We start from the raw sequence: 5,665 nt of genomic DNA on the forward strand, positions 1-5,665 counted from the left end.
GGGAAAGGGCCGCAGCCCCAGCCGGTGGCAAGGGCAGGGGGTCGGTGGCTGGGGGGGAACCGGGGAGGGCCACGGCCCAGACCGCGCAACGGTGGGAAGCGTGAGCCAGCGTGCCACGCTGGGCCGCCATCGCAGCGCTTCGGGAAGCGTGAGGAGGAGAGGAACTGCCGCGACCCTTCACGTGGCACACCTGCTTATTTATATATTAAAAAAGGGACTGGAAATAGCTGGCGGTGTCCCTCTGAGGACGTGATCGAGGACGACTCGTCGCTACGCGGGCCAGTTGCAGAGAAGTCGGCGCTTGGATTTCTCACAGAAAAACACGAGTCCTCTCAGCACCTCTTGGCAGCTCCTGCAGCTTCTCCAGAGTATATTTAATATTGGTTTTATACGAAATGTGGTATTATGTATTCTGGAGAAGTGAGGACCGCTAAAGGAGGTGCCAGGACATCTGGCACGCGGGCCCGGACCCTGCCAGGACGGGAGGTGGCATGTGGTCTTGGTTGCACATCCCGCCTAGCGCTGCTGCAGCTGAAACCCCCTCAGCCACTGCTGAGCCCCCGAGGGTGACTCGAGGCCCGGGTCTGTCCGCCGGGCATGCACTCCCCAGGGCTTGATGTAACCCTTCCCCAGAACTGGCTTTTGCTTGAAATACCTTAGCTGGCAATTTTGAAAAAGATCTCTGCTGAGCCTGCCTGCAGCTTCCTACGCTGCCTGCCCACGGTTACGGCTCGGAGGAGTTGTTCTTGGCCGTCTTTGCATGAGCTATCGCTATGAAAGCAAGCTGGGAGAGCAGCCAGAAGAGGGAGAAGTGAATGGAGGGCAGGGAGCAGAAAGGGAAAAAGCCACATCCAGAGCAGCATAAAGAGCCAGCAGAGAAAGCTATTTTTTGAACTTTTCGGTCAGCCCATTGTCCTGCAATGAAAGTCCCTGCGGCCTCAGAGCGGAGATGTTTATCTGCTTCTACTCGCTGTATCTCAACGAGCAGGAAATGATAACAGCGGCGCTGAAATCATCTCCTCCACGTGGCCCCTCGAGGTCCAGGTCCAGCTCCTGCGTGGGAACCGTGAGAGCCTGGGACCTCCACAGGTTGGGCTTGTCCCGGGAGGTCCCTCTCCTGCCCCGTGGGAGAAGCCCAGCCTCTGGAGGTGCCCAGGGCCCGCAGGGAGGTCGGCGTTTGGGAGCCCCAGTCCACCGATACCGGCTCCGAGTTACCAGCACCCAGCTAGGGGATCTCCTTGTAGAGGCACTTTGGCAGGGCAGAGGGGTTTGCTCATTAACTCCAGGGCGGAAGCGGCAATTTTTAGCGTGGATGCTTCAGCCGAGGAAGTAATAACTGCCACATGATGGCATTGTCTGCTGCAGCAAGAGGCAGAGGCCCTTCCAGCTCAGGAAACTCCGCAGGAGCCTCCCCGGGGGCAGAGCGCGGTGTGAGCTCCTTGGGGCGAGTGGGACCCTTTCAAAGAGCAGGAAAGGACGCGCGTCCGTTCCTCGTGGCCCCTGTCACCCTTGGGCTGGTGGGGCCACCGAGGGGCCCTGGCTGCGGGCCAGGAGTTGGGGACACCTTGGGTGTTGGTTTTTTTTTGTTGCCGGCCATCCGGTGAGTGCCCGTGGGAAGCGGCGCATCCTTTGCTGATGGGGGTCTTTCCTCTCGGCGGATGCCTGTCGGTGGTGGCCAGGGGGATCCCGGGGCCGGCCGCACCACTGCCCTGCACCCCTCCTGGAGGGAGCCTTTGCTCTACAACTTGCCGGTGCTCCCCCATCCCCTCTGACACAGCTCTGGGGGTCTGTGGGGGGGGGGTCGGTCTTGCTGCCTGCAGTCAGGCTGTTCCCTAAATTTCACCCTGCTGGCCTGGAGCAGGTGAACCTGCGGTGCTCTGGAGGTGTGGGCTGGGGCTAGACATGGAGGACACCCGCGGGGAGGTCTCTGGGCTGCAGACCAGCTCAGCGAGAAGGGGCACGGGCATGTCAGCCAGCTCTTGCAGCAGACGGTTTGTGTTGTTTTGGCAAGGGCTGCCTTCAGTCACAAGCCCTGGTTTGAGATCAGCTCTGGTTTGGGGGGGGGGGGGGGGGGGGATTTGTTCCCCAAATAGCATTTTGAATCCTAGGCACGCCTCATCTCTGCTTTCTTCAATTATCCCCTGCTGCCTCCTCGGGTTGGTATGAGGAATCATGGCCCAGGGCAGGAATCTCCCTTATCCTTACCCCCAGCAACCCTTTTTTTAACTGTGCCCAGCCAACACCGAAATGCTAATGGCTAGCCTGTTGCTCTGTTAGGAGGTGAGACAGCTGCATTGACCCTAAAAATACATCCCACAGCCACCACAGCCGATTGGGAGCCCAAGGAGCTCTTGCATCGGGTGGTGGGGCAGGCGTGATGCTCCCAGAAAGAAAGTTTGGGTAAGGCAAAAGCATGTTTCCCTGGGATGATACTGGTGAGGGAGCAGGTCATAGCTGAAACCCGGTGGGAGCGTGGAGGCTCTGGGCAAAAGCAGAGGAGAAGGAGACAGCCTGTTCTTACAACGTGGGGTGCAGAAAATCTGGGGTGGGAGAGGGAAGGGGTCTGGTGACTCCCTGGTCTCTCAGTTGAGCCAGCAAGGCTTGAAAAGGGTTAAGAGCCTGGGCAGAGAAACAGCGTGTCTGGGTTTGTTTCCCTGCCCAGCCCCTGTGTTTATTCTGCTAATTCATGTAAAGGCTTGTTGGGTGCTGGAAGCCCTGCGGGCTCCTGGGGCTGTTTGCTGCTGCTGGTGTGTGTCGCTGGACACCGGTGGGGAGCTCGGTGCGTGCCCGTGGCCAAGGCTTGGCAGAAAGAGATGCGTGAATGAGCGGGGTGCCAGCTCTGGTCTGGAGGGCTGCGATGTCCCATTTCTATAAGAGTCTGTCGGGGATCTGAAAGCTTGTGGGACGGGAGGGCTCAGCTCAGACCAGGGGGTGCCAATGGCCCCAGCGCAGCCACGTCTAGCAGGTCATAGCACTGCATGTGGCAGCTCCTCTTGCCCTTTGGGGCTGGCCCGCAGGTGCCACCGGCTCTCACAGAGACACCGTTGGGGGTCAGCCCCAGCGGCACCGCTGGAGAGAGGTTTTCGGGATCTCTCCTTCACCCACCATCACGGCTTAACGATAAGCTCATGTCAAACTGGTCCCGCAGATGCTGTTGGAAGGCACACAGCCTTCTCCTGCCCTAGGGACGTGGGAAGAGGTGAGCCTTTCCAAGAAGGCAATAAACAGGGCTGCTTCTGGTAAGCTCCTTTCTTGGAGATTGGCAGCATTCATGTGCGAACATTTTGGATGGAGAAGTGGGAAGTGGGGGTGTGGAGAGGTGATGATTGTGCTGGCCCACGCGTGCTGTTGGACAGGGCCAAAGGGCTGGGTCTGTGGCAGGCAGGATCTCCCTGCACCCCTGAGCGAAGGGCTGGGGCCAGGACCTGGCCATTCCCGCCTGGAGAAGGACCCCCCAGGACAGGGGGGTTGCTGGCACATGCGCTTTCTGCTCCTGCTGCTGCGGGAGGGCGGGATGGGGGGGTTGGGTAGCTGGGGCTGCTGCAAAGAGGCGCATGCCTCATCCTCTCCCTCAGCCAGGGCAGCAGGCACTAGCTTGACCCTGGGCTGTGGCAGAGGTAAAATAGCAGAGCTGTGGCACTTTTCCTGCTCCCCACCTTCTGCCTGTTCCCACAGTGGCCCTGGTAGGACCCTTTTCCAGGATACGAAGGAGGGGAGACCCCCCTGTACCACCCTGGGGTGAGGCACAGCACAGCCACTCCTACGCCAAGGGAAAGCCTGGCAGCAGCTCCTGCGGCAGCTCCTGTGGTGCACGGAGGTTTCTGTCATGCCCGTCCTGACCAGACCTGCTGCCGCTCTCCCCTCTCTTCCCTGCAGTGCAGTGGTGAGAGAAGGCCCTTTTGGGGATCATCTGGCACTCCTTCATCACGCCAGTTCTGTGGAAACATTGCCTTCGGGGCCTGTAGCTACACAGAAGGATTGCAACATCAGGATGTCTCTCCAGCTCCGTAGGGACTTAGCAGGACCCAGGGGCCCGATGTGCTCGGGCAAGCCCGTTCTGGCGGAGTCCCAGCATGCTCCTTCCCCTTATCTGCAAAGCTGCCCCGATTTCATCTGTGCCATCCAGGCACATCTCCCCAGAAGAGCCTTCCCCGTCCCCTGTCCTAGGGAAGAGCTTGCTCCCGGTGGCTGCGTTGCTCTGTGGGGGCCAAGTGACTCTTCTCTGTTTAGGAGGAGCTTAACTGTGTTGCCGACTAAACAGCTCTGTGTTTGCTTCTTTGCACGCAATATTTTCAACCACCTTAAATCTTCTTTATTGCAGCAGCCGATGCAGTCCTTGGCAGTATCCATGGGACAGTCGCAGAATGAGTTGTCCTCAGTTCTGGCTGCTCCGGCAGCCTGGCTGGCTTGGGACGGTGACCGGTAGCTGTGGGCTGCCTCACCGTGGAAAAACACAGACCATGAGCATTTTGCACTGTGTGCTGGAGCCCAAATTTGTTCTTGTTCACAAGGAAGGAGGAAGCCATTGTGTTCAGAGAAGTGAAAGCCTGTGTGGTTTTCTCTGCTATTTCTGAAAACATTTTCTATGTAAAGTAGTTTCTTAAAAACACAAGCCCCGTCCTGGTTGATACTTCCCAAACAGGACTTGTTTTGCCCCCTGTGGAGACGCTGGCTGCAGACAGCCCCAGGCATCTGCTCCTCATTTCCTGCTTTTTTCTTCAATGTGAGAAAATTTGAAGTCGTGCAGTGCCAAACAGATTTTCTGGATCCCCTGCCATTTAATCCTCTCCCTTATTACACTAACGGCTCAAGAGCTCTACATTAAGCATAGGCTGAGGCCATCTCCAAAACAAGAGGCCATCTTTGGCTCTAAGGAACCATCTCCTGGCTCTAGCACGTTGCCTTGGCCGGGAGAGAGGAGGTTGTTGGGTCGGTTCTGGACTGCTCTGGGCCATACCACCCAGTGCCGTGTCATTGGAAAAGCCATCGAGGCTTCTCCAGACTGAAGTCTGGGAATCTGGTCCCACACGCTGGGGGCCGGCTGCACACGCTGGCCTCATCTGCAGTACGTGCACCACCAGTCTCCCATGTCCTGGCTCACAGACCTTGCTGCATGTGCGCTCCTCAAGAGAAACCGGAGGAGCCCAGTTCTGGTGAGTGTGGAAACTGCCGCAGTGGTGGTGCTTGAGCTGCCCTGAGTTTAACGCTCTTGGGCTGCAGGAGAGGGGGACTGTATCGGAGCGGTGGCTGAGCTGCCAACCCCACTGAGGAGAGGTGGGTGTAGAGCAAGGATGAGCTGCCACAAGGCAGCTCGGAGCTGGGAGCATTATCAGCGGAAAGAGAATCTCATCACGTGTCCGGCATTGGAGTCTGTCTGTCTCCTTTGCAGCATCAAAACTGGCTGGGTCTTCCCAAAAGCTAAGTGTTCCTGCTGCCTCTTTCCAGCAAGCCTCTGGGACAGAGGTCGTGGACAGCAAAGGATGCTGTTAATACCTGTTACCAGGGGTGCGGGGCTTCCCTGCTCCAGGAGGACCAACTCCTGAGGTCTTGGGAGCTCCTGAACAGACCATGCAGTGGAAATCGTCAGCATTCTCATCTGATCAGCTTTGGCATCTCTTTCTTCCAAGTCACATACAGCCTCCTAGGTCTCACTGACTTTTCCTTT

This window comes from Aptenodytes forsteri, unplaced genomic scaffold (genome assembly GCF_000699145.1).
Source record: "Aptenodytes forsteri isolate BGI_AS27 unplaced genomic scaffold, ASM69914v1 Scaffold14, whole genome shotgun sequence".
Taxonomy (NCBI): domain Eukaryota; kingdom Metazoa; phylum Chordata; class Aves; order Sphenisciformes; family Spheniscidae; genus Aptenodytes; species Aptenodytes forsteri.